This window comes from Corvus moneduloides, chromosome 13, assembly GCF_009650955.1.
Source record: "Corvus moneduloides isolate bCorMon1 chromosome 13, bCorMon1.pri, whole genome shotgun sequence".
NCBI lineage: Eukaryota > Metazoa > Chordata > Aves > Passeriformes > Corvidae > Corvus > Corvus moneduloides.
The window spans coordinates 19,623,531-19,645,605 of NC_045488.1; the positions used below are offsets into that span (position 1 = coordinate 19,623,531).

General features: G+C 44.4%; 1 protein-coding gene across 9 annotated transcripts in view; it reads right to left on the reverse strand.

The window, feature by feature from the left end:
- NEO1 (neogenin 1) overlaps window positions 1–22,075 on the reverse strand; it is a 175,134-nt gene that overhangs the window by 127,195 nt on the left and 25,864 nt on the right. The gene's annotated exons all lie outside the window — the stretch shown is intronic.

Below are 22,075 nucleotides of genomic sequence, written 5' to 3' on the forward strand. Positions count from 1 at the left end.
GTTCACCACACTCAAAAACCAAGGTCACATTTCTAAACTGCTTTCTCTAAACGCCACTTCAGCTCCTGCTGCACAAAGACTCTGCAATCCACAAATTATACCAGACAAAAATTAAATCGCACTTAAGCATCAAGAAAAAAAGGAGGGAGTGTAAGAGCTACCCCTGACTGCAGAGTACAGTATAAATCCTGCTGGTACTTCCATAACTCCAGCGGTGGGCTGACAGAGGAACCTGGCAGAGCAAGTGACGGAACATTATAAGGTAAGTAATGCCTTGTATAAATCCAGACTTTCCCAGACTTAGTAGATTCCTTTCTCCTTCCGCTCAAGCCGATTTCCTCCTCTGATGATTTAATACACTGTAACAAAGATATCCATCACAAAGAGTAACTCCTCTTCACCCAGCATCGTTGGGAATCGTGGGCTAAGAACAGTGCTTGAGGAATGCTGTGGTGTCTCAGATTCCCCCCACACAAAAGGGAAGGGCTGTTCTGAAATCTGCAAGGGAGAGAGATCCTTTCAGGATGGAGGAGGACACGTGGAAGAAATTCCACCCTGTGAGGGTGGGGAGGCCCCGGCGTAAGTTCCCAGAGCAGCTGTGGCTGCCCCTGGATCCCTGGCAGTGCCCAAGGCCAGTCTGGATGGGGCTTGGAGCAGCCTGGGACAGTGGAAGGTGTCCCTGCCCATGGCAGGGGTGGCACTGGATAATCCTTCAAGTCCTCTCCAACACAAACCATTCCCAGATTCTATGATGTTACTGAGTTGAGAAGGTTTTTGACATCATGTACCAACAAGAACACAAAAATCAAGACAGTCCCCACAATTCTAGCATTATTGTAACACAGAAAGAGATAATAATGTTTCAGGACGTGGCCTTAGTAACTCGTGAGTATCCAGACAGCACAGTCAATAAACAAAGAACCAGTCAAGCAAACCGTATTTTGCAACAATGCCTTTAGAGCTTTGTTTATATTCTCAGTTACCTTTTGTCTGTTAAATAACAAATTATTGCTGGTTAAGATTTAACTGTCCTTCTTAATGGACCTCAAGAACAAAATTATATTTTTTTAAAAGTAGCCCATTAAAAAAGTGTGCAGGAATAGAATGAAGTCTCCAAATGGTGTGGTGTGTCTGCAGTAAATCACTGCAAGGAAGCATCCCTGCATCTACTCCAACCAACGCCCTCTGTAAGCGATACCATCGCCTCATATATTATTAAATAATGGCAAGAAAAACACGATAACGATCAGCAGCCAAATCCAAACACAGATTGTAATTTCCAAGATCAGATGTCTGTGGAGATGCATTTATCTGCTGTTCAGTTCCACGGCCTTTCAAACACCTCGAGAGTCGGACATTTTTACCTGGATTTGGAATGCGTGGAAGCGATTTTATTATTTACAGTTACCTGTCCCAGGTGCTGTGCCATGGCTCCCTTCAGCAGCTGCTCCCAAGCACTGTCACTCCAGGTCACAACCCTTCTGCCCCTTCACTGTGGGGCTGCAGTCCCGTTCAGCTTGGAAAACTGCAGGAGAAAGGTGGCACCAACTCCTCCTCCCCTGAAGCAGGACTCACTGGAACCACTTCTCGTGGTACCCTTGTGCAACTTGTCCCAAAAAAGTCCCCACCAAGGAGGTGCTCCTCATGTCCAGTCCATATTCCCACTCTTGAACTGTTTCCTACTCACAAGGATTTATTCATCTGCCTTAAATCCACACTCAAAAAAGGAAAATAAAACGCCGCCTACCAGCCGTGCTTCAAAAACAACTTCTGGTGCACTTTTTGTTCCTCCTAGTGTGCCAGGAAAATAAATCATTTATAAGCACCATGCCCAAAAATGTGGATTTCTTTCAGGTTGTTTAAAAATATCCTTGGGTTTTACAGAATTTGGATGCAGAAGCTGAGCCCCACAAACCTCTCACCTTGTGCAAGGAACACTCTTTCAAGGCCATTTTGCTTTTATAAATCAAAGGAAACACAAGTCGGACCATCTAACACCATATATTTGAATTAAGCCAATGAGGGAACCTCTCTGAAGGTCCTAACTGTAAAATTTGTTCTCGCAACCATTTCAGAAAGAGAGCTTAAAGGATTTTATCCACCTTTCCCCTTTTTTGTGGAATTACTAAAGCCGTTTCTCTCATTTCAAGCAACTATCAGTTTTTAATATCAGCAGCCCTTCCTTCACAAAGCACCTCAGTCCCAGGGGACCAGAGCTCCATTATTTATTTAATTTTTAATTCTTCCAGGGACTATTTTCATTATTTTCTCCACCTGGGCTGAGAAACATCCCTCCAGCATTTCTCCACAAGTTTACTAGAGGGCACTGTAAAGACACCTACAAAAGGAAGAAAATGCATTTCTGTTCCTCCGGTGAACAAAAGCACTTTGACTTTTCCCCAGAAATAGCTCCCAGATGTTGGCTCCTGACAACGCTATAGTTGTTACAGCAGGTGAAGAGGAATTTCCATTTTTTCCTGGAGTAATGGATTTCCTCTCCCAGAGTTCCAGTCTTCTGGGCAGTCAGGCACTTAATTTACCTCTTCAGAGATGTGAAAGAGTGGCTTTCCACGGGTTAAGGGCAAACAGAAAGCCTACTTGTAAGGCTCAAAATACACATTGCACACAATGCAAGGAGGTTGCTCATCCTGCCCTACTGCCCCTGTCTGGGCTCTACTCAAACCACCCTGCTCAGACCCGAGCAACTGGTTCCCCAAACCCTCCCAGGGCCAGACAAGACCTTGAGCTCCCTATGGAGATGCCCTGCTGGTTTGCAAACCAAGCCCAGAGAATCAGGGAGCAGATTCGTTGCTTCAGACAGGGTGGGTTTTTTTGCCAGACTGGTATTTCAAAAATGGTTTAGAATATAAATACAGAAAAAAATCCCCACACATCACAAGAGATTTGCTGAAACCAATTACTTAAATATTTCCCAAGTGTAAACACACTGCAGCATCCAAGAACTGTGCATCAAGGGGAAAGCAGTTTTGCCACTTCTCAGATGCCAACGAGGTTATGGGGAACCCAACAGAACTGATTCAGTTTAAGACACTCTAAGTGAGGCAAGCTTTGCACTCAGTGAATGATCTCCCTCCCACAGGCAACCTCTTCAATCCAGGGCTCCAATGGAGATGCCAAGGGATGCTCACAAGTGTGAAGGGCAGGGGGAATGCTGTTATAGAGTCAGGGGGGCTCCAATCACAGCAATGGTCAGAAAAGCCACACAGGAAGAAATGTTGGGAGGAAAAGAAAAAAACTTGGTTTCTATAGGAAGACCAAAATGAAAAAAAGGATGAACATGAAAAAAAAGATGCAAAGAAGAATCAAATGGAAAGTTGCTGAACATCATTTCCAGTGTCCTTCTAAAGACAGAGATCTTTGTCACACTTCATGAAAGAGGAAAAAAATTCTTTACAAATACCTTTAATGTCAGATCAAGCAAGGAATATCTGAGAGGACCTGGAAACAGAACAGCAGCATTGGATCAGAGCAAACGGAATCCCTTCAACTCAGCGTCCTGTGACAGCAGCCGAGAGCAGATGCTGGGGAGCAGCCAAGGGCAGAACCAACACCAGCAAAGCTCCCCAGAGTCAGCCCCAGCACCTCCCTCTCACAGCACAGGGACACCAGCGTTTGTTCCTCGGCTCCTGGAGGAAAAGCACAACCAGTAACCTCTGCCAGCACCTCGGAGCTGCCTTGGGGGAGAGAGGAAGGAGGAAGGGGAGAGGGAAAACAAATCCAAGTTCAGCACTTGATTCGAGGGTCCCTAATTTAGGGGACTAGTGCAGAAAGATCAGGATAATCAGTAAATGCTGCACACTCAGCACAACTAACTGTACAGCCCTTCCCTTCTGTGGTTTCCTACCAACCACTGCCCAATCACACCACTGATCCACAATATATAAAATTATAATAACCTTAGCAATGTGTTGATGAGGGTTTTATTGATCTTTCAAGGCAGTAGTGAAAAATCAGGAACAGTAGGAAGGTGGAAACCATGCACATACACACTACTGTAAACATGCTACAATATTACCAAGAATCTTATTTTAAGAACATATTTGCACTAGTTTTCTATCCCATAAAAGTCAACGTTATTCGCAGAGTTCATTAGGTGCTGTTGTGGTTTAACCCGGGGATAAATCAGGTGCAATAAAACCTGCCCCTCACAAATTTAACTCATAACACTCCTGTAAAAGTGAGCTGGCCAACTAGAGAGCCCCAGACCGAGACTTTTTTTGGCAGAAAGGGATAGAGTGGGATGACAGGCACATCACCAGTCGCAGGAAAAGAGGGATGCAGCAGGTGCCCTCAATGGCATGGAAAACTGGGGCAGATTTCAGTCACACCAGTACCAAGGTAATACCCTGGGGAAGCTGAGGAAATAAGAGAACCAGCAGTATCCCCAGTTTTCTTGGATTTCCACTGAGCATAAGGGTTTGTGTCTGTGTTTGAGAAGCCCAAACTAAAAGCTGCAGAGTGCAAAGCTAAAGCCCTCAGAGATGCCCACTCTGGTCAGTGACCACAGCACAGTATCAGGACCATTTAAAAATTACAAAATATCAACCAAACATCTTACTAGTATCATCAATGAATGAGCCATATAAAAGAAACAATATATAACAAAACCAGTGTGTTACTGCACCAGAGTTCAGGAAGACTTGGCAGATCCAGCACTGGTAAAAATATATATAATACTTGCAGATGCAGAAATCTAAATTTGATATCCAGATCAGCTCCAATATTCAAATGAGCACCATTTAAACTGTGCAAGTTAGAAAAAGAAGCAAAGAAATGACATCCCAGACTTGTGCCCACCAGGAAAGCAGTTCAAGCAGGAACTCCAAGACGTGTTGTGGAGTCAACAGCTCCTTCAAGTTACTCATTCTTTACTCTGAGCAGTGGATAAAACTCTCCATTTGTGCCACCTCCACAACAAACCGTGGTTTGTTTGGCTTTTTTCATCCTCTCAGCTGTGAACTCTGCATATCGATCCTGAAACGTTTAATGCCTTTTACACGCTTTGGCTGCTCCCGATCACCAACGCCACGGGCTCTCCCTGGCCCAGCACTCCCTCCCCGAGGCAGTATCTGCGATTCTTCCCAACCCTTCATCATGAAATGCACAAAAATGACCTGGAATAAAAACCAAAATATCCCCAAGTCTTACTTACCGCAACTTAATTATTTCAAGTGCTGTGAACCTACGTGGAGCAGAGCAAATTATTGGATTTTTGTTTATTATTTTCTATATAAGAAATCAAGCAGCTACACTTTGGGAAGGCAACTGCAGCCTATTAACAGCATATTTGTATTCTAAACAGATCTATAAGAGAATCTAATTGCACTAATCCTTTATTGTAACTTTGCAGCCGTGTTATTTTACCCAGCTGACATTTTTCCGTAACAGATTCCTCCTAAGCTTCGAGTGCTCATAAGCCTCATAAGCCAAGAAAAGCTACAAGAAAAAGAGCCAAATGCCTCAATTTAACTCCCGAGTCTCAGTGTCTCCTTTTCCCCAAGAGGAGTGGATGGCACACAGCTATCTCCCCGTCTCTGGTAGGGAAAGGGGCGAGGGAAGCCCCAGGACGTCACTGCCATTCCCACACCATCCCAAAGCACTGGAGCTGTCCGTCTGACTTGGACGGGTCACACAACCCTGGGCTGTACCTGGAGCGTGTGGAACCGCCAGCCCTGCCTCGTTTGATCTCAGTTGAAAGTACAGTAAAGTGAAGTGAAAGAGCAGTTTTAAAAGCTTTACACAGATTCTTGTCTCTGCTCAAAGAGCATTAGTGAAAACACTTCCTGTGGCAGTGTGTGAAGACAAGCAGCACCTTTCATCTCCCCTGTTTACTGCCTTCACCTCCCTGATTCCCAGGCACCACTGGAGCTTTGATTGGCACAGCTTTTGTCAGAATGAAAGAAAAAGCTCAACTGTAGCTTTGCAAATATATAGCAAAAACATTTGCAAGTATTAGCTTGGCAAATGCTTTATAGATGTGAGGGGGAAAAACACAAATTTATCTGTTCAGTTATATAATACAGATTATTTCAAAGTGGAAAAGTAGGTTTCAAAAGAACTTACGTAAGAGTGGAAATACAATTACTGCACGTATTAACTGAATTATCATATAGACATGGGTATTACTGGATGCACAGTTCTGGATATGCTGCTTCCCTCAGCCTGTGCTCCAGCTAATCCTGGCTGTGCTATGGATTGGCATGCACTGACAGCTACCTGGGTGGGTATTTGAAAGGTTCCTCTGCAAGGTTTTGCTCTGCTTAACACGAAGCAGAATTTTTCAGCTGAAACAATAATATCAAAACAGGCCCCAGACCTGCACTCTGTGCATCACGTCAGAGAACAGCACTCCATTCACACCACTTCATTCCTAAGCTGTTAAACAAACAGACAGACCTGATGAAATATTAATTTGACTAATTATGGCAACAGAACTCCAGAGGGAAGTGACAACTCCACAGAAAGAGAGCAGTACCTGTTGGCAGCAGTGCCAACTGCCCGAGTCCCAGACGTGTGGCAGATGGCTCCTGAGGCTTGGGCACACCGTGCTGGCCCCAGCCTTGGCTCGGACTCTCTCTGGTTGGAAGATGCCAAGGCTCACCTGGGTAGGCAGAGCCTACGTGTGAGCTACTGAATGGGGCTTTTAGGTAAAGACAGCACACAAAGCATCTACCACTCAACAGTTCTTCCAACTCGTAGACTTCAATCAAATCCAAAGTGTTTTCACAAGAGAAACATTTACCTTTATACAGTAAAAAGCTCTTCAACCTGCTTGGACAGCAGATGCAAACTACCTGGCAACTCACTGCCCAAACCGAAACTTTTGGATGATAATACTTCATAAAACATCATTTGAATGCAATTCTTTACATGGAAGAGTCTTCTGGAGCTCATCTAGCCCACCCACCTGCCCCAAGCAGGTCTATTTAGATCAGGTTGCTCAGGGATCTGGCCAGCCAAGCTTCAAAATTCTCCAAGGAACAATTTCCCAACAATAGAAGAGAGCAAGCAAGAAGTGTGTGAGCATCCAAAGCAGGAAAGCATAGTGAGAGATACACCCCCAAACTGGCTTTCCATTATTTCCTTCCTGACATATCGTAACTGTGAGCTTTGGTTAAACATCCACAAATTGAAAGTCCCAAAGCCGCAGAAAGCAGCACAAAGCCACAAAAATGGCAACATTAGGAAAGATCTTTTTTGAAGAATCCAGCAGTAAAAGCTACATAAAGTGCCTGGTCCATCTGTCACCATGCTTAGAAACAAGGAGGAGGACACAACACCCCCACACACTGTGAAAATCACGCCTTCCAGGTGTTCAGAGGGGCGAGGAAAGGATGGCTCTGATCCCCATTAAACTGCCCAGGCTGGTCATCCCAGGCATGGGTTTGCACCTCCAATTTGAACAAAGCTTTTGGAGGAGCTGAGGGGCTGTGACACCTCACCCAAGCTGGACACAAACTCTCCACTGTGGAGCTGGCTGACATTGCAATGACAGGTTTGTCTGTACCACCAACCACGTAACCTGGGCTGTTCTGGCTCCCAGAGCCCAGCACACAAATGCAGTGACCAAGAGACAGATGGAACCACGGCTGAAGCTTGACATGGAACTGTTCACCGCCATAACGCCCCTCAGCATCCCCAAACACCTCTTCACTTCAGCTCCTGACTCCAGCCCAGCTCCAAACTGCACAGGCTGATCCCACTGCTCAGCTGCATATCTGGGAGGAGTTGTTACAACTTCTGATGCGACTGCTCCATCCCAGGTCAGCACAATCATCGCCACCAGCACAGAGCAAGGACCTCAACACCCTTCCATTGCCGTTTCTGGTTCATTCCCTTTAAATCCAACCTTCCCCATACTGCCAGGGCTGCCTTTTTCCCCCACCTGAAGTCCCTGGCAGCATCAGTGTAATGTTCTTGGCACATCCTTCCCATTTGCATCTCGGTCAGCGCCTGCCACAACAAGCTTTCTATTTTAAATACTGCACATCGATAGGACTGCATTAAAATATAAAGCATTTACACAGTTCCAAAAGATGTTACGGCACAGCCTTTCCCAGGTTCTGTCAGAACTCCTGCTGTAATTTGTCCCAGTCCCCAAGCACCACCTTTCAGACAAAGCCACAAACGCTGGGAGCCGCAGGGCAGAGCCTCCACAGAGCCACCACTGACCACCACCAGACACCATTAGAGAGCTAAAAATTCCTTTGGTCTCGTTTTCCCTGTCCGTTCCAAGGGTTTATGTAAATAGCCTGCACAGCCTTCTCCTGAGAAACTCTCCCAACCCAAACCTACCTAAATCACGGCATAATCAGATAATTAGATTGCGGTCCCTCTAAGTCTGCTATTAGCACTTCCAAGCTATGTTTAAGGGGATAAAAAAGCTTTACTTCAAGTAATTCACAGCACATGATGACTATCACAAAGGGGAAGCTCTATTTTCTAGCAGAGTAATTTACACTTTCTAAACAAAAAAATTCCAAGGGAAAAATTATCATATAATGTGCGGTGGGGTTTTAAGTCTAATTTTTCTTAGTGGGGTTTTTTGTTCGCTTTAGGAGCTACAAGCAGAAAACAGAGCTATTGAACCAGCTCCTTTCAGCTGTAAGAAGGGTGAAATGCAGCTTTCCAGGGGAAACCAAGCACTCGTGTCACCATCAACCATGAAAAAGTCCCAGACAAGAGCATGTAACATCATTGTATCGGCTCCGTAACAGAAACATCCATGCTACAGATGGGATTACGAGAGGAGGGGGGAAAACCGAGGCCAGGAACTGGTCATAAGCAGCAGCACCTGTGAGGTGATGCACTTGAGCAGCACATTCTGCAATACAAACAAAACCTGAGCATGTTCACTTTATTTTTAATTCAAAACCTGTTAGGTTGGCATAAAACATTGTTTTGTCTTGGATTTTCTGGCTTTGTCTCGATACCAGGCACTACTGAGGTCCTCCTTGCCTTGCTGCACTATTACCTTGCTTGCACATCAGAGGGAATATAAATCACAGAATATTAAGCAAAGTAAGATGCTTTGCCTTTATTTCATTAGGGTTTCTCTGCAGCACAGATTTCTTACAGCCAATATTAAAATGTAATTACTTTGTCTCCCAAAGTTTTCAAATACATGACTTGCATATATAGAAGCTGTTTTATCTTTGTAAACATGAAATAACAGAGGGAGGGGGAAATTATTCACGTTTTTCTGCTTAGCAGTTTCATTTCTAGCAGCACCTCCTCCCCAGCAATGTGTGCAGGGCTTCATCCCTGCTTTGTCTGAGGGTACTGTTAAATATTTGTCACAGGAGTTTGTGCCAGTAACAAAAATGAGGGAACCACAACCAGAGCAGACAGATGGGCCAGAGCTCAGCGAGGCATGGGCTGAAGTGTGTCAGGAATCTTATGAAATGAGACATTATGTAACATTATCAAATCTGGGCACCCAGAGCTGGGTCACCTGCATCTCCCCAGCTGCACACAATGCAGACAGCCCAAACCCAAGCATTAAAACATCTTACACTGAGTTATATACCGACTTAATTTTATATACTCATATATAAAAGCATGCACATCAGCACAGCTGTGCAAATGGATGTACCTGCTGATTTCTAAAGCAAAAATTCAGCTAGACCTATCAACGGGGCAGCTGATAAACCCATGGGCTTTGATAAAGAATAGACAAGATCATTTGAGACTTAACCAATAATGGCATTAGATCCACCTCAGCACCCAAATTAATTTTGCTGCTCCAGCAGTCCGAGTGCTCCTTATGAACCTGTTGAGGGAGGTGGGAGCTGAGCTGCCCAAGGGCTTCTCAGCACAAAGCACCACTTCTGGCATGTCTGCAGTCCCTGGGGTTCATCTCCCCAGCTAACTGGTAACAGATACGAAGGTAACTCTGCATAGCAGTGCCACCTCTTTAAACTGGTAATCTAGGTGAGCTATTTTTACCAGAGGATATTTAATCAGAGATCTGAGGACAGTAATTATCTAGAGATACTGAAAATCTGGGGCTACGCTGCAGGACCACACAGCGGAAAAAACACAGAATACAGAAGGACACTGTAATGAGGGTTCTGTCTGGAACACGTGAGTAAGAAAAGCAAGATCCTACAACCACAAGGCACAACAAGCTGTCCCGAGTTCTTTCTGCACCAAACCCAGCTGTCTGAAGGGCTGGTGACTGCAAACCACCACAGCAAACCAAAGCCCAGCAGACGCCACGCTCACGTCCAAGCAGCAAGTTGAGAACATTGCAAGAGCAGCTCATTAAGTTTGCAGAACTTGCTTTGAGTTCATAGGGAAAAAAATCATGGTCAAAACTTACTATTAGACTAAGGTGTCTTTGATATCTCATCGATTAAATTAAATATCATTAATTTTGCATGCAACTCATAGATCATTCTCTAAATGCTACGCCAAAAATCTAATTGAGTCTTCATTAAGTGATCAGATGGGAAATGGGAGCTCTTCCCCCACTACAGAATTCAAGGTTAAACTGGAGCTCACCAAGGACTGTTAAGAACTGCTAAGAACTGCCTCAGACCCTGACTTTCAGTCGCCACACAAAAACCCCTCTATTTCATTCACTCCAAATTTCCCCTATTAGGTGGCTCCTCCTCCCAGCTTACACCGTAACCTTGAAAGGAGGAGAGGTGGAGCTACTAAAGAAAGACAAAGGGGCTGAAATAAAGGAGATTGTTTCAAGATACAATTAGAGTATCCTACCAGACTACACTATTTTGAAGCTTAAATTTAAATCAAATTCAAGCTGCATTTTTAGCCACATGCTTGCCATTACCTTTTCGTGACCCCAGTGTCAGGACAGAACAATTCCTAGGCTTACCTCTACCACTGAGTGCCACGGCTGGATTTGGCCACCCTTCTGTCACTTGTGGGTGGTGGTGGGACAAATCTACTCTCTGGCATTTCACAATTAACAGTTAGACTTTAAAAAGTGGTGATTTAGTACACAAAAACACTCCTGGAATAAAACAGCAAAGCAGAAGATACGATAGGGTTTATCCTGTGAGGAAGGTGTGCTACTACTCCCGAAGTCTGGAAGATAACATTAGGTCATGACTGCAACCAGAATTAACTTTTCCAGCCTCCAGGATGGAAAAAGCCCTTGGCTAATGCCAGGTAGCCAAGCAGCACTGCCTGGGGATGTGAGAGGTCAGGCAGGAATCCAGGCAGGCTCCCGGCTGGCAGGGGGATGTGGCCACTGCCTGCCAAGAGATCCAAAGGGAAAGGACTGGGGCCAGCGAACAAGAGCAGCAGGGAGCAGCACTCCGGGTTTGGGAAAGGCTTTGGAGATCTCCTCTGCTGCTTCAGGTGAGTGGGAGCACCGCTCTGGGACAGGAATCTCTCCCACGTGGCCATTCCTGGAGGTTCAGGGCAGGCCTTTTTGACTTCCTTTCCCTGCATCTTCACAGCTACCTTGGTTCAGTCTTCTGAAGTACAGCCTTGGAGGTCTGTGCCCATTCCAAACTCTGCTCTTTGGTGTTACACTGCAGGAGAAGGAACACTGACACAATCTAAGCCATAAATGTTTTCCTCTCCACTCCAAAGCTGTCTATTCGGATTCAGCATTCAGCATCCTGCCCTGCAATTCCACCTCAAGCTTATTATTAGATCATTTTTTCAGCATAAATGGTACAGCCATAAATACTATTTTTTTCCATGGGAAGTATTTTGTACAGGTGGTATTTCGAGTCTCCCCAAATCATCGCTCCATTATCGAGCCAAGCTGAAAACACACTATCAATTTTCACTGAACTATTGATCACATGAGGTCAAGCCTAGCAAGATACACAGAGTACCAGGAATCTACAAGCAAACAGCCGGAATGAGCCATGGTATTTCCGATGCCATACAAGGAAAGGAACTTAGAAAATAATATTTAAACGGCTTGCTGGAGTGCAGGCTACTTGTAGGAGAGCGTCAGCAGATCGGGTACTGATCGCAGTGAAAGAATGTGATCCCCACTAGCAGAAACAAAGGTGATTTTTGAAGCCTGCTCCCTGAGCAGCAGGCAGCCTGCCCCAGTTCCCCAGCCTGAAAAAGAAAATAAACTCAGGTTATCTCAGTTAATGGGAGGTAGGGATGGCAGGGAGTCAGGGGAATTTAAATATTATGGATAAATGTGAAATCCCCACATTTGCTTTGCCAGTAAGGCACTGCCATTTACTATGGCAAAAGAGGGAAAAGGAGCCATTTTGCACACACGTTCCTTCCCAGGACTGGCACTGACAGAAGTTACAGGGAAGCTTTAACAGACTCAGCGTGATCCCTAAGTGCCCTGGACACAGCACTGGCTCCAAGCTGGGCTGGGCACTATTTCAATGCTCTCTCAAAAAGCTGCTTTTTCACTTGATTTTCTCCTTCCCTGCAGCCCTCGTTTGCAAAATGAAAATAAAACCCAGAATAACTTCCCCTTGTAAAAATCTTGCGAGAGATAACTCGGGCAATTAGTTCCCTTTGAGCTGCTGGGATCTGCCTGGTTTTCTGCTGCACTCCTTCAGAAGAGCCCATTATGAGATTTGTATAGGAAATCAATGCTGAGGAGCTGCAGGTAGCCCTGGCCTCCTTTTGTGTTGCCAGCACATGGGCCCAGCTGAAGCAAAGCGGTCCCGTCTGACGGTGCCCCGGCAATCCCGGCTGCGTGGCCCAAACAATGACATCACTCGGCTCCACACTTAGGGATCTGGGCAAGGTAAAAGCCTTGCCATTCCTTTTAACCATTATTGCAGAAACTATAGCTAAAATGTGAGCCTTGTCCTGCCGCCAATGGGGAAATGAAAAGCAAGACAGGCAGAAGAATGGTCTCTCAGTTATGCCACTCCAGCAATAATGTTTTTTCCAAGGAAGCTTTCAGCAGTCAGAAATGGGAAAGATTATAGACACAGAGCCTGCAGTTCCAGTCAAAAGATCTTTGTTAGCAGCAGCAATGAAAAGAGGGGAAAAAGCCCACGAAATTCCTCCACTTAAAGCACAATCTCAAAACATATGCTTACAATCCTGGAAATCTTTGGGAGGTTCAGGGTGTTCAACAGCTGCAGCTGAGCTTACAATGAACATTGCAAATAAATGCTAATGAGATGCTTATAGATCCTGAACAAATTGATTTACTGAGATCTTGTCGAGTGTCTCCTATCAAGGGTTTGTCAGAGTAAACAACCAAATCCTTATAAACAGAAGTGACTCATTCATTACAACTGGAAGAAGAAAGGCATAATAACTGAAGCTATAGTCCAGGAAGATGATAAAACAAACCACACACACACAGACGTTATTTACCAAAATATAATAAAAATTATGTTTTTGAAAACACTATTAGAAAACGTGTACAGTTTAACTCACCAGACAGCTACAGATCAGCTTGCAATGCTGAGTACATTTAAAACCACAAGAGTTATCAGCACAAGAAGTAACCAGAATAAAACACACTTGAATAAAGCTTTAGGATAAATCCACGTAAAGCTGAGGTATAATGAGTTCACACTCGTGCTGAATTGTTTTATTGCACATTGTAACAGTACAACCTGTGTGTGTAACCAGCTCATTGGAAATCAAATCGGGAGCAAACCCATTTTCTTACAAAAAAACCTTACTGTTCATAAGGTTACCTACGATTATGAACAATAAATTATGCAGGAGAAGCGAGGTAAAGCTTCAGCAGCTCTATATCAGAATAAGAAAAAAATGTTTCTAGTTCAATTAAGTTGAGATGGTTCCATACTATTATAACTGTCTAGCACGGAGAATTCTAGGATTCCTTTTTGGCCAGTCACCCATAAAATATGAACATTTAATGATTTCCTAATGGCAGGCAGGGAAGGTGGTAACATGTACCCCCTGACTGAGCACAGCCCAGGAGTTTCTCTTCCAGAACGTAAGAGCAAAAAAAAATGAAATTCTCCGAACTGGGATAAAAAGCAAGGGCCACTTTATTAACACTAATGACCTTTGGGGAGGTTGCCCAAAAAAAACTCTTTAGTAGGAAAAGCAACAAAATGCAAGAAAAATGAATCCTTTCATCTTTTCAGTCTCCTCAACTCCACTTAGCAAAATCTTGGCAGCTTTTAAGGGAAATCCAATCCTCCAGTCTTCACCTCCTGCTCAAGCTGGAGCAGCCCCAGCCCCACATCCACGGCTGTGTCTGGAAGGTGACTTCCAGAAGATCCTTGTGAAAGGCTGACGTGCTCTCTGTTACTACACACTCTGCCCTGCCTGCAGCTCCCCACAGCATCCCTTTCCCACAGGAAGGGCAGGGCTGGGGGGAGTTTCCCCCTGCAGTTATAACACAGATCTCCACCACCACCGTCTTTGTATCTGCACAAAGCTGAACAAGAAGTTGACGTTCTGAGAGCAAAGTCTCTTAGAAAGAGCCAAAACCAACTCCTCTGAGGTTTGGGATCCTCCACTGGGATCAGGAGAGCATATCCAAAATAAAGCGCAAGTCTGCAGACCTCCTATGCTCGTCATTTTAAGCAATGGAAAGCAATTTCAACGTGTCTCGCAGCAACATTAGGGGAAACAAACTCCAGGTTTTCCCCAAAGAGGACCAAAAGCTCCTGAGTGAGTGACAAATGCAGCTCTAGCGACTGCAAGGAGGAAAAGGAAATCTACCCTAGGAATTCTCTTGTGGGGAAAATGACCACGGTCCTACTGTCGTGTCTACAACAGGATTCTCATCGCAGAAGGTCCTGTTCCTGTTCCAGGACATTCCTGCAGAGGTGCACCACTGGCACTGGCTGCTGCAGCCCTCTCCTGTGTGCTGGTGTGTGAGCACAGCCTGCCCCGGGTCAGGAACAGCCCGGCCTCCTACAGAGACCAAGTGAGTGAGGGGAAAAAGAGAGTTCTTTTCAGACCTGAGCCATTCAGGGGCTCAGCACAGAGATGCTGCAATCATCAGGAAGCTCTTCTCTCTTCCTTGGAGCACTTCACAAGCCACAAGTACAACACAACAACACAATGGGCTGTGCTCTCTGTGAAGAATGCTCTTCATTCTGCAAAACGGCTCTGCTGGGGCAAAAGGGTTCTGGAAACTGCCTCCTCCACCTCAGCTGCAGGGCTTGAAAACTCAGCAACTGCCTGTTACAGACACAGGGCCACCTGCAATTTCTCTACATTGAGCCTTCACCAGATTGATGGTGTTTTATTACTTTTTGGGAGGCATATAAGCTGAAAAGCATATAGGAATGGGGGTGATAGCTAGGCATTTCCCAAGACACTCCAGTCAACAAACCCAACTATCTTCAGACAGTGGCTCTCATCATCCTGTGCCAGACAGGCCTCCCAGAAGTAGTCCTACTTTTGAGAAAGGCAAGACTGAGAGAACAAGGAGAGACACGACAGGGTCAAAACAGGACAAAGTAATTAAATACTTGACTGAATTCCTGTCTCTCTCAACCTGAAAGCAGTAGTCAAAATTAAAACCAGACTTACTCAGAATTTTGTAAAATGTCAAAGGAAGCCCCAGACCATGTGTTCTAACAAACTTAAGAGTGCTCCAGATGAACACTGACACAGTTCAGAGCAGTACTGCAGCTCCACAAAGGAAACACAAATCAGGTCCACAACGTGAAAGAAAATGGATTTGGACAGCAAAGGTGCTGAGCACAAAGTCTGGTGCATGAAATCAAGGTAAACACAAAACCAGTTCAGCTTAGAAACAGCTAGTTCAGCTAGCTTAGTTCAGCTTCTTCCCCTCCCCTACTCTTCTTGGCTGAGCCGCTCAGGATGTTCCAGGGCCAGTAAGACTGGATGGAAACTCAGCTACATCCCAATTGCTGCTATGAAAGGCCACAGCTTTAAGCACTTTAAAATAATCAATCTTCCCTCTCCAGTGCTGGACAACAACCTCCTTTCCCCGAGGTGTGAGCAGAAAGAGAAGAGGCTGCAAAGAGGCAGCACTTGCACTCCTTGTTGACAGTCGCCTTCCTCCAGATAGCAACCTAAAATGTCCATGTTTGCTTTATCAGACTTTCCCCTTCACCTGCTTTATCTGGTGGATTTACCTGTCCCTCTTTCATCAGTATGATTCCAAACCAAACAATTTGGTTCGTTGGTTTTTTTATTAAAAAAAAACCAAAAACAAAACAAACCAAAAAACTCTGGGAAAGAGACAGAATAAAACCATTATTAACTGAAGTAAGAAGAGACTCTTGAAAGAAGATAAAGCTTAGAGTATTTTCCATTTGAAATTACATTTATAATGATACCTAGCAAGTTCGACAGGTTTATATAATTCAAATAGTATTTTAAAAAATGGGGTTAAGCTGTGCAATTTCAAAAAATGAAAGAACATAACAGATTAGGAGATAGCAGCAGCAAGCTTTCCATGGTAGGAGATTCAATAATGGTGTTTTGGATACTTTGCTTCCATCCTCCACAGAACAGTGATGGGATTTTAACTGTATACAGAAGGGAACTGCCAGATGTGGATTAACAACACCACCACACACTCAAAGGAAAGTGATTTCTCAACTCCTGGGTGCAAACTGAAGGCTACTGCGAGCTGCTCGTTTTCCCAGGATGCCAGTTTGCCTTTAAAAGAGTCTCACTGAAAAAGCTGAAGCTATTATTCAAAGAATTTAAACAAAAACTAAAATCAATCCAACAAGTGTTCTTAAACAAGCCATCTGCAAAGATGGGCATCACCAATACAAACACCATTAATCTTCCACATCCAGGAAACAGATATTCTTGAAGCTTGAGAATTTTGTAAAATAAAGTAGCTTTGTAATGCTGCTGTTGACAAGTTAATCCGGTGTCAGCTGAAAGACATTGCTGCAAGTCACACATTTCCAGCTCTTTCCAAGGCCAAGCTTGCCTTTCCCAGGAGCAAATCTCCCTTCCAAACTCAGCTAAACGTGTTCCTCAAAGATGTGCTTGCATTAGGGTCCCCCAAACTAACCCCAAACTCTCCTCTGAGTCCCTCCAGTCTGTCCCCTAAGCAGAGTAGATTCCTTCCCACCCCAGGATGGAAGTGTTTGCTATGGAACGCTCCCAGTCCCACAAGTCTGTTCCTACAGTCACTCCAACTTCCTCTCATGCATTTCAGACTTGCGTGTTCTTTAGTCCCTGCAGGAAAAGAATCCACAAAAGCCTAAGAGCGAGCTCTTCAAGAGCAGAATTCCACGGCAACATGCAGCAGGAATGGTTGGAAGTTGTGGAGTTTTCATTTTAATTTGCGTCTTCAGGGGAAATTTAAATGAAAGTAGCAGACGCCGTATCAGTGAGGCTGCAGCAGCAAACACAAAACAGCCAGATGTTTATACAAAAACACTGGCATTTTTTCTAAGCATAAAAAGGAAAGATTTGGGGGCTTAGTCTCTGCTAAGCTCTCCTGTACAACTTAAATGCCATTCCCAAGGCCTATTCTCTCCTTATTTAACTCTGGCAGGGATGTGATGTGTTTGCACCATGAAATTGCACCACGTTCAACACGGCCCAGGCCTTAGCTGTAAATCTATCCAGTACTTCAGAAAAAGAACATTGGTTTTCCTGACAAAGAGACCACTCCACCATGGAAGTGGTGGTCCTTCAGTGAGGTCACACAGTGGGTAATTCTGCCAGAATTCAGAATTGACTCACATTTTCTCCCCTGTAAGAGGGCACACACTGAGCTCCACCAATTTACAGCTGGGTGTTGACAAGTGGTACTGCACCTCCCATCACTCCGAGCTCTGTACAGTGTCTGTGCACAGAGCTGAACACAGCTACTCCCAGAAAACACAACTACTCTTTTCCGCCTGGTCTAGATGTAGGAGCTCCATTTCAAATCCACCCTGCTGTTAGCACCAATCACTGGAAATGTATCTCCTGCTCTCAAGGACACCGTGCACTAAGCAATGCTCCAGGCCTGAGAGGTTTGGGTGGAACAGCTCCATTTCAGACCTTCCCAACGCCCATCTCTGTGACACACCCTGAGCACGACTGCCACACCTGCCCCCCTCCCAGGAAAAACGTGACAGGTGCTTCAGCCAAAGGCAATGTGGGATCTGCTGGTGTCAGAGATGACCCCTGGCTGATGCCAGCCCTCCCACCAGCTTCAGCTGTAACCTTAGAGCCCGTGGATACCAATTTCTCATTCCATAGAGATGGGAGCTCTCTGGTGCACTTGGCAGCGAGAGACTCTAAACGCCTCGAAAAGGGCACAAAATAACAGCTTTGTGATTAAGACAAATACAGGTTTCAAAATATTTAATGAAAGACATGGCCAACCTTTCACACCTCTCCTCTTACATTAACTGGGAGAATACAGGCATCAATCTGCTAGCGCTCAAAAAACCTCAAATCCCGAACAATCATAAAATCACAGAATCATTTAGGTTGTACAAGACAGTTAAGATTGAGCCTAACCCAATCTGCACTAAACCACGTCCCCAAGTGCCACATAGTCCAGTGCTGCCAGTACAAATGGAAATGTGTGTGCCATAACCTCTCTACAGTCACAACACCACACAAATTTAACATGAAATATGAATTCTGCCCCAATACGGGTAAGAAAATTATTAGAAATCTAAATTCAGATTCAATGCCTTCAACAGAGGCCAAACTTACAAACTGAGAAGTCAACACAACAAATGCCTACAAAAGTCAGTGATGCGGAAAGCCCCTCAAGAAAACCTAATTTTTAGGGTGAGGAATTTGAATGCAACTCAAAAGCAGTAGCTATTTGCACAGAATGATGCCATAAAACATTTTAATGTATTTCAATTCCTTGTCCAAAAACCTTAATTAGAGAGGTCCTGGTTTTAACACACATGATTGATCACTTGGTTGGATCACTAACAAGTGTGGAAAGCTCCCCACCACTGATACTGGAAAGATTCTCAGGGATATATTTACCAGCACAGAACAGCCTGCATCCTAAAAAGACACACTGGTTTAAAGTATTTTGGAAGCAATCATACATAAATCCTGTAACTGCTGGCTAACAGGTACTGAATGCAAACAGATGGTAAAGCTGGGAGCACATCAGCAGTTCCCAGCTCTAGTCAGGAAGAGGAGAGAGTGCCACTCCTGTTTTCTGAGTGATCCAGCACAGCAGTGCACTAATAAAGGAGAAAGCACTCCTTGCAGCAGAGAACCTGCACGCTGGGGCACAACAGCTCCGGGATTTGCAAAACACACGATGCCGGAATGGAGAGGTGTAGAAGCAGTAACCCAAAAGGATGCAGAGAAATGCATGAGCACCAGCTGGAAGCCTAATTTTTGTTTAAGCAGGATGCACTTCCTAGAGTTGTCTCCACTTTGATTAAGAAAACACACATAACACCACACTGGGCGAGACCTACAGTTCAGTTCCAGCAATACAACAGCAGCTTTTTTTCTATTATTACTCTGTAAGTGAAAACACCAGGGCCTGACCATTCTCTGTAACTCATTCCCCTTGCACTCCCCCAGTACCTTCAGCTGACACACAGAAATTGCTGGGGGTAAATCCCTGCCCAGACTTTTGCTGCCATTCCTCACCACTCCCAACACCTTCATCTGCTCTGGGCCTCCATGGCAGCAAGTTCCAAGAGCTCCATCCCCGCTGTGGGATGTGGTTCTCTGGAGCTCCTCCTTAACACAGCTCTTGGTTTCACCAAGTACCTCATCCCATGCCAGGGTCTACCTTGGGCTCTGCTCCACCCTCAGCCTGACAAGAGAAGGAAATTGGTTTAAAAGCTACAGTGAATTACATGTTGTGCCCAAGGCAAAACACCTCCAGACAAAGTAACAGGACAAATGCTGTCAAATCACAGCAACCCTTTTAGGGCCATCACAGCAATTAAATATTGACTCTCTTCTTTTATTCAGTATAATCCAATGCAAACTACAATAACAAGTTGTGCTAACACTGAAAAACAAAAGTGGTTTTGAGATGACTGAGCTGTTGCAAAGTGCTCCTTTAGTAACCAGGCAGGAAACACTAATGCTTGTTACTCCTTCCCATAAGCAAGGCCAATAGCACTGCTCATATGCTGGCCTTGCAAAAGGGAAGATGCTTTCAAACATCTTCACGTCTTTTGAAATTTATGTCATTTCAAAGACATAAATTCCCCATCTACCTCCGCAATGTGTTCTTCCCGGTGTTTCAGTGCCTAAAATAAAGTGCCTGTGGAAGAAAATTGGACATTTTCATGAACAAATGTGTGATCTAAAGAAAAGGGATTATTTCCCACAAGTCCAGAAGCACGGTCCAAGACTTAAAAAAAAAACCCCAAAGACAAGTGAAGAGTGAAAGTATTACAGAATTACTATATAGATATATATGTTATATGCATATCTATGTCTTTGCCTCTTGGATAATTGCTAAAATGATAAAAAGAATATAATTTCACACTTTCTTCAAATTACAAAGAAAACAAGGTCCTGAAAAATAACGTGACAAATGTGATAGAAGCAATCAACACCACAGGCCTGGGGGATTTGGAGAGGTTGAAGTGTGTGGCTTGTGTGTTTTGTTTTGTTCTGTAATGAAACCAAAATCTTAGAACTTCAGAATTACCTAGTTTGAAGCTACTGCTTCATAAAGTATTAAAGTATTACAAATTATCTTATAAGCAGTACACAACTTCACTTTATATAAGTTACTGTAAAAAAACCAGCCCTTCCTAAAGTACACCTCATGAATCCTTTTCAATAGGACCTACCAACAGTATTTAACATTACAGTGGGAGGTTTTATGCAAACTTTGTTCCAAAACCACAGTTCCAAAATGCAGAGTAATTCACCAAAACTGAAAACATAGTAACTTCGTATGCAACAATTTCACTGAACTTCAGTCACGGAAGAGACTTTTGAAGTGAAGCTGCATTAATTCCTAAACACATAAAATGAACAGCATATGAATAATTTATTGATGGCTTTTGCTCCATGTCAGCAGCTTTGCTGGAGGAAGTGATCTTTATGAAGTCCCCCAGGACAGCAAGAAGTTAAAGACAGGCAAAGAGACCATAGGATACCTTCTGTGGAGGCAGCAGTGCCACTCCAGGGGGCTGGGTGGTGTGGGTGGCTTCCAAACACCAGAGTTACCCAGTGCCCAAATTCATGGGGCTGTGAGAGGAGCCAAGATCCCAACCAAGTCACCATTCCCACCACTGATAAGCAGGAACCAGATCATTCATGCAGAATAGCTGTTACAAGGGGGGGGGAAGGTAACCAGGGATGAAGACTGAGAAGCAAGAGCTCATGGTCAAGAACTGCACCACAGCTCCTCAGCAGGACCATGGAGCAGCACAAACCCACACTGTAACAGGAGGCAGCAGCAGCACCAACACCCATTCACCTCCTCTTTATACTCCCTGGCAGAAACTTAGCTTTCTTATTTCCCATCACCTCTTCATGCCTGAGCAATTTCTCCCCACAGCATTCCCTGTCCAACCAGCAGCATCTCCTCAGCACCACAGCTCCCACGCCAGGAAAGTTCTTTGCCCTCTAAGGACCTGAGAACCTACTCAGGCACCTGCAAACAGCTCACTTCCCTCAGGCACCCACCAGTTCCACATTACAAATCTAATTTTACAAAGAACTTAAATAATGGAAATATCACTAAGACAAAATCAGTTTTCCCTAATTTGTCCAAATCCCTTTGTAAGATGTAATAAAGAATATGCAGAACGCTTTCTTGACAGCCTCTACCAAAAGCCTTTTTTTCCCAGATGTGGATTAGACGTTAAGAAATACTTTACATGAAACAAGGGAACTCTCTAAAATTCATATATAAACAGAAATATCCTGCTGTTAATCTAAAACCACAGGTAGCAGCTCTGTAGTAGCTCTTACAAAGGTAACTGAAATGACCGACCAGTTTATTGTGTATCCTGTACTGGGGGTGAGTGTTTATGCAAAATGAAGGGCACGTTAGCAATGAATCTGCAAGATGGGGGGAGGAAGCAAATTAAAAAGTCAGTGAGAGGATAACTGATTCAGTGATGCAAATTAAGTGTTTTAAAGCTACTGGGACTCTGGAACATAGCACAGCTGAACAGAAAAAAAACCCAAGGCACTGCAACCTTCCAAACATAATTAACCATTTCTCTGGAATACTAAGACTCAA